The following is an 8,465-nucleotide window of genomic DNA, read 5'->3' on the forward strand; positions in this document are numbered from 1 at the left end:
CAAACCAAACATCCGAACAAACTAGATCAATCTGGGAGAGGGTGAAGCGCGCGCAAGTCAATCCCTTTGGTGATCCTACTCAAAATGCCACAGACAAGGTCGAATCTTCCAGATCAGATACTGCTTCTCTTTATGGTTCTAGCCCTTAGAGCCACAGGAACCTCAATTGCCCCTGACTAACGGGGTTATATGTCACATACCCAATTAATCCAGATAATTCTGTTAGAACCCCCGTGATGCATCCTCAAGCTGTAGCTCAATACTATCCGGGTCAGGACTCGTAAGAACTCATGTAGAATCGAGATTCATAAAGATGAAGAACGATAGTGCATCATAGAATAGAATCACACATTGATTGAAATAGAAAAGTACTTGTATTAATCCACAGGAATCAGCAGAGCTCCTAACCTTAACCTAGGAGGTTTAGTTGCTCATACTGTACAAAGGGTTCATACGTTCAAAAGTGGTGAAGATTAAAAGTCTAAAGATTGAACCCCCAAACAATGGTGATCTTTCTTCTATATATACTAATCTAATAATTAAGAATAATAAAAATGAAGTAAACTAAATAAAATGATGCGAAAATCAACTTCTGGACCCACTTGGTGAGTGCTTGGGCTGAACTTGGCTTCTAACTTGAGGGAGTGGGCATCCAACGCCTAATAGGGTGTAGATATGATATTTCCTTGCTCCCTTTGTGGTGTTGAACACGAGTATTGGGCGTTCAATGCTAGCTTCTGTCTCCTTGGGGCATTGAACGCCAGAAAGGGGATAGTTTGGGTGTTCAATGCCCGTTTTAGGCCTTCATTTCCAAAGAAAAGTATAAGCCATTATATATTTCTAGAAGGTTCTGGAAGTTAGCTTTCCAACGCCATTGAGAACGCGTCATTTAAACCTCTGTAGCTTCAGAAACATTCGTTTGAATGCACGGAGGTCAGATCCTAACAGCATCTGCTACGCTTTCCTTGACTCTGAATCCGGCTTTGTCAAAACTTTGCCAAAATCATCCAAAACTCACCTAAAATCATGAGAAAAACATAAAATCTCAAACTAGCATCCAAAAAGTAATTTTTGCATTAAAACCTACTAAAACATAATAAAATAGATTGAAAACAATACAAAAATGACACCAAAAAGCGTATAAAATATCCGCTCATCAGAACACCAAACTTAAACTGTTGCTTGTCCTCAAGCAACCAAAAACAAGTAGGACTAAAGAAGAGAGAGATAACAAGTTTTCAAGTTTTTCAATGAAGCTTAGTTCCAAATGATGAGCGGGGCTAATAACTCTTTACTTTTGAACAGTTTTGGCATTTCACTTTCCTTTGAAACTCAGAAGTAATGGCTTCTTTTGGAACTAGAATCCGGATAATATTATCGATTCTCTTAGGTTAGCTTTTCTTGATTCTTGAACACAGCTTCTTTTGGTGCTTTGCACCTTTGAGCCTAGCCGTGACTCTAAGCGTTTTGTTTTCCTGTATTACCACCGGATACATAAATGCCACAGACACTTAACTAGGGGAACCCTTTGGATTTGACTTTAGCTTTGCTTAAAGTCCCAGCCAGTGGTGTCCAGAGTTATTAAGCATACTCTTTTGCTTTGGATCATGACTTTAACTGCTCAGTCTCAAGCTTTTCACTTGACACCTTCACACCACAAGCATTTAGTTAGGGATAGCAACTCATTTGAGCTTTTGAGGTTGATTTTTAACCCTCCTAACTATTGATGCTCAAAGCCTTGGATCCTTGCTCTTTTGATTTTTCTTTTATGAGCATTCTTTTTCTTTTTCTTTTTCTTTATTATTTTTTTTATTTTTCTTTTTCTGTTGCTTTTTCTTGCTTCAAGGATCAATATTTTTTTATTTTTCAGAGAGTCAATAATATTTTTCTAAATCCTCTGTTCTTTCAAGAATCAATATTCTCAATTCCTACATCAAATATGCACTATTCAGTCATACATTCAGAAAGTAAATGCAAGGCCACCACATCAAAACAATGGGAATAATTCCTGATAAACTTAAAATTCATGCATCTCACTGTTTCTTTTTCAAATAAATTTTCCTTTTAAGCATGGTGGTAATACAATGGGTATTTTATAACACAAATAAAACATAAAATAAAACTGGAAAGAGACTACTTGTGATCATGACTTAGAAAAGAAAACCGACAGTAAACTAAAAGAACAGTGAAAACAGAAATAAAATAGAGAGGTATGATGGGACTCAACAACCTTAGTGGTAGCAACTGCTGCTTCCCCTTGAGAGTTCAATGGAGCGTTTGATCTCCTCTATCTCACGCCCTTGCCTCTGCTGCTCCTTGATAAACCCCAATTTTGTGGTTTATCTTGTGTAGAATTTGGGGGATTTTATCAATATTTTCCACATTTATTCATATAAATCGCATAGTTTTGTGTTTTCTTCCTCATTTCGCTTCATGGTTGAAAATATGCTTCTTTTGCCTTAAAATGATATATTTTAATCCTCTTCTATTACCATTCGATGCCGTGATGTATTTGTTGAGTGAATTTAGGATTTATAGGGCAAGGATAGCTTAGAAGATGGAAGGGAAGCATGCACAAGTGGAAGGAACATGAAAAATTGAGCTTTGCAGAATTGGCTGCGACGCGCACGCGTGGGTGCGAAAGGCTAGGAATGGCGCGCGAGAGTTGACGCATTCGCGTGGATTGGCGAAACTCCCAGCGACGCGTACTCGTCGATCGCGGATTTTGAAACCTCTGGTACAAAAATCAGAGAGTTGTGCAAGTTCTATGCTGCCTTTGTGCTCAACGCACAACTGTTTTCACGCGTGCGCGTCCCTTGACGCGTACGCGTCCTCTCCCCTTTCTGCTACCCACGCCTATGCGTGGGCAACGCTTTCACGTCATTACTCTTTTCTAGTCATCCACGCGGCGCACGCGTCGAGTCCCCGACGCATTTGTCTGCAGTGCGCCCTGTTTTCAATCCTTTCTTTAATCTTCTTCTTTTACTCCTTCCTCCTCTCTTCTCCACTCTTCCTACCACCTTGTCTCCGCCCACTACCAAGGCGACTTCATCCACCGGCAATCCCAATTTCTCCAAAGTACATATTCTCCGGCCGGCCTTGGCTTCACAGGTCGAGTCTAGAGTTTGGTATTTTATTTCCTTTGACATTCCGCTCTTATTATATATCTATAGGTCTTTACGTTTCTTCCTATCCAAGTTTTCCGTTTACGTGAGTGTTGCGCTTTTCGTTTTGGGATTTTTGTTTAAGCTTTCCTTCAAGACTCTTCAATTATTAAATTCTTTCAACTATTATTATGTATATATTTTATTTTAGAGATCGTAATACCACACCATCTTTGTTTTACAGCTTAAGCATAAAACTCTGTGTGGTAGAGTGTTACATTACCAATATTGCAGATTCAACAACCACATTGAGATACCCCCAGTTTAAAGTTAAAGTGCAAAATTTAAAAGAGGCTATAGATTTAACCCCTTTTTTAGGCCATAGAGAATATTCAAATACTTTATCCAATAACAAATAGATTATGATGTATTAAAATAATAAAAAATAAAAAAAATAAAAAAAGAAAGGAGATGAATGTAACAAGAAGAGTAACGAGTAAGAGTTTTATTAGGTAAACAATGTGGTGCGAACAATGTGAATAATGAGCTACACTCCAAGTCTACTAAAACAACAAATATTCCACCTCATTTATCCACCACAATCCTAGCCTCTCACCTTCTACCTTCTCTCCTTTTACTGCTGCCGCTTTACTCCCCTTCCTGTCGCCCCGTCACCAATGCACCTCACTGCCGCCATCGTCGTCTAAAGAAGCAACGCGTACGTCGCACCTTTCTTCTCCCCTGCGCTGCGCCTCCCTTGTGCTCCTTACAACCGACGCTGTTGCACCTTCTTATCCCATGCGTCGCATCGCCGCTGTTCTCCCTGCAAGCGACGTTGTTGTTACGCATCTTCTTCTCCCATCCGTGATGTCGCACCATCGCCGAGTCAGAGGTCTTGTTTTGCTGGTGCTCTAACGCTGCACCTCTGCCCTTGCTTCCATGCCATTGTGTCGTGTCTTCGCCACTTCCATCGCGAACTGCTTTGATTCGTTCATCCAAATGGTATGACTCAAATAAATATCCACATCTTGGTGAAAAGAATCATCCATATATATAGTAAAATGGACATCCTGCAGAACATGTGCATGCAGAATCAAGTAAAATACCAATGCTATATATGCCCAAATAAACATCCACTTTAAAATGAAAAGAACAATTCGCAAACATAGTAAAATGAGCATCCAACTTAGTTAATAAAAAATAAGTAACGAGGCAGCAGTTATGAGGGCATCAGGATTGCGTACAGCAACGATAGCAACGGTACAAAATTGCGAGATAGCAGTTATGGTAAAAATAAAAATAAAAAATATTTAAAATTATGATTAAATTTAAGTAGTTCAAAATTTAATTTTTAAAATTACAATTAACTTTTTTTTTACTTATTATTTACATTGTTAAAAAAAACCCGTTATTTCCTATACTTTTTCAATGAGTAATGATTAATGAGCAATGACTTGCTTCAGCAGACAACCAGCCTATGAGCCTATTGTGTAAGTATGCACCGTTGCACCCTCATAGTATACTTTTTCTTTTGTATTTTTTAAGCAATTTCAACTTTTACTGAATATATTTTTAATTATTTTATGAGTAAATATAAGGTAAAATTAAAAAATTTAAAAATAAAAATATATCTTAAAAATTATTTTTAATAGATAAAAATATTAAGGTTTAATTATTCTATTGGTTCCTATATGTTTGTTAAATTTTTAATTAGGTTCCTATACTTTTTTCTTTTTAATTGGGTCCTTGTATCAATTTTTTTTTAATTAGGTCTTTTTTTATAGTAATTGACTTAATTGTATAGGAACTCAGCTAAAAAAAATTGGTGTTAGGACTCAAATAAAAAAGAAAAAAAAATATAAGGACTCATTTAAAAAAAAAATTTAGCACAAAGACTCAATTAAAAGAAAAAAAAATATAGATACCTAATTAAAAATTCTATAAAATTATAAAAACCAACAAAATAATTAAAGTATTAAACTAAATATTAAATTATTAGTAAATATTTAATATTTATGAATCTTTAATATATATTTTTATCTATTAAAAATACTTTTTAAAATGTACATTGATATTTACGAATCTTAATATATATTTTTGTCTACTACAAATTTTGTGTGTATTTCTATCTATTTACTCTTATTTTATTTAAAATTTGTTATATCGATTATTTTTTTATTATATTTAACTTTCATCATAGATTTATAATTTACCGTACTAATAATCATTTGTTTTTTTTTTTCTTTTTGATTTAAATTTGTAGTACTTGGATATTGTATCTTCTAGCCTTCTAGGTAAACGCAGTGATGATTAATTAATGAATAAGTTTATAGGATGTTAAACTTTTGGACAAAAAAATTAGATTATTGACTAAAAGTGTTGGCTAATAAAAATTAAAATTATTATTTCTTAAACTTTTTTCTTAATTAATTTTATTACTAGATATGACTATCAAATTTTGGCAACACGTAGATAATATAGCTACAGTTAATTATAAGGTTACATTTATATTATTATTTTTTAATTTTAAGAAGTGTTAATCAATCTAAAAAATACTACCAAAGAGTAAAAGCCATATCACCTTTTTTTTTTTTTAATCAACTTCTTAATTGAATATGGGGAGTCTATACCATTTAAACTATTACTCGTTGGAAGTTCAAGCGTTTGTTATTATAGCAGTTTATTAAACATTCACCGAAATTCGGTATATGTTGAAAAATTTTCGACACTTAAATAAAAAAGACTAAGTAAAGAGGTTGAAAGAAATCATAATAAAATTAAAATTTGTGATATTTCTTTCTTCAACTTTTTAGATTTAATTGCAATTTGTATTTTAAAATAGTAGATAAATATGATTTCTAAATTTTTGGGGTTTACTTGCAAGCCCTTAGGTAGCGTTTGTTTTCGGAGACAGGACACGGAGACAACATTTGTTTAAAAAGTGTTTGAAAGTAGAGACATGGATAGTGGATATATTGTTTCCGAGACAGTTTTTTATACTTTTGTGTCCACTCTTTCACGAAGGACAATGATGGACACGGACAATTTTATAAATTTTGTTTTCCTTTTCCCCTTCTTATTTTTCTTATTGCGTTGTTCAGAGATACTTTTTTCTTCCTGTTCTTTCTCTATCTCTTTCTTTTTCAGGTACTCTCTTTTCTGTAGAATTTTTTATTGGGGGGTAGATAATTCTTTTCTTTTTATCGTTTTACTTTAATACCATTTTAATTTTATATTATATTATTTGATTTGTAATAAAAATAATAACAAAAATAATTAATCTTTAAACTTTTAAAAGATAAATATTATCAAAAGTAAAATTGATCTTTTAAAATATTAAAAAATAATTTATAAATTATAATTGATTTTATATAATTTAAAGAAAAATCAATTTTTTATAAAGAAAAATAAGTTTTTAGATAAAAAAATAGTTTTTTTAATAAAAATAAATTTTTATATGCAAAAACTAATTGTTTTTCATATAAAAATGGATTTTTTAAATTAATTTTTTATTTAAAATTAATTTGTCTTATTAACTTAAACAAAATTTGTTATTAATCAAAATCAAATTTATTTTTGTTAATCTTAACCATATGTATTCTTACATATTAATAATAAATTTTAAAATAAAATAATTATATTTATAAATTCTATTTTAATATAAATACTAATATATTTTTTTATTAAAATTTTTTGCCTCTTCAAATATTTTTTTCAAGTTCCGTCTGTACTCCTACATACTATCATTTTTTATTAAATTAATTTGTATTGATGTAGAAAATTTGAAATCACAGGGCTATTTTAGTTATTTCATATAATATTTTAGTCTTATCCATGTGTATCCAAATATAATACTAGACATTACATTAGTGTCTTGTCCATCGTATTCAAACACAATACACAAAAGATAATTTTTAGTGTCTTCGTCCTATTGTCTCCGTTTCAGTGTCATGTTCTGTACTGTCTCTAAAAACAAAGAAATTATTAGTATAAGTACTTTTTCACATTTATTTTAAGTTGTTTTCTATTTCAAGTGGTGTAAAAAATATTAGTATGTAGTTTAATAGTTTAAAGTTCGTCTATAAGTTCAAAAAAAAAAAATTGAAGTACGTTTCTTTTAGGTAAATTTTTATCATTGATTTTATTACTTAATTCATTATATATTCTTAGAGCAATTCTAATAGAATATTTTTGGAGTATCATTTTTGATGTTTATAAGAGATAAATTAATTTAAAATTAAAATTTGTATTAAAATTAAAAGATAAAATAAAATTGGTCTAAATTTAAAAGGATAATATTATCTTAATTAATAACTAATAAAATTTTACTATTTGTATAATTAATTAATTATCTTGATAGAATAACAAAAAATAATATATTTAAATTGAATTGAGACAAAATATTAAAATGAAAAATATTATATTTAGACTCAAATAATTATTTGACATAGGATCTCATAAATATTAATGTGATGTTTTATAAGATCTAAAATAAAATAAAATAAAAATTAAAATTAAAATTAGTATTGGAATTGCTGTTGAGTACATTTGTGCCTATGGACAATTCGACAAACATGTTTTGAGGCGTTTGGTAACAAATACACCTTTTTTAGGTTATATACCTATTTAGTTTCCAATTAGCTACTTAGAAAAATATTATCAATCACGCTAGAGAGTGAATGGAGTATCTGTACAATGTGTATAATAGACTATTTATTTGGTCTAATATGAGTTAAAAATGAACATTCAGAATAAAATATTACTAATTTATCAAATACAATACACCCATATTATCCAGAATAACCATACGGGTACCAGGATAATAAACATCTGATATCATATTGAATCGAACACAATATAACCTATTGTACACATTATACAGATATTCCATTGGCTCCCTATATTTCTCAAATATTATTTAGTCCTTTAGAAAATGAACAAACTTTAATAGTGAATTAATGAAATTTTTAACTTTATGTTTATTCTTTATTGATCATCAAATTTTAATTGGACGCGATATATAATATTAAAGTTTAGATCTCGTTTCGTTATGGAATAATTCGTTAATATATTAGTAGTTTTTATATTTTTAAAATTGAGTCATTTATAGAAATTAATAGGGACATAAAAAATGTTGTATAAAAATTAATTGAGTTATGTTATGTGTACACTAAAATCAGCTATTAAAGTTAGCCATCAATATAAAATATATGTTAGAATATAAATACATATTGAAAATAAATTAAATCATACATGTATTATATACAAATACATTAGTGACTAATTTTAGTGGCTAATTTTAGTATACAAATAGTATTTTTTAAATTTTAATTATCATATATATATATATATATATAATTT

The sequence above is a fragment of the Arachis hypogaea genome, chromosome 18 (assembly GCF_003086295.3).
Source record: "Arachis hypogaea cultivar Tifrunner chromosome 18, arahy.Tifrunner.gnm2.J5K5, whole genome shotgun sequence".
Lineage (NCBI taxonomy): Eukaryota > Viridiplantae > Streptophyta > Magnoliopsida > Fabales > Fabaceae > Arachis > Arachis hypogaea.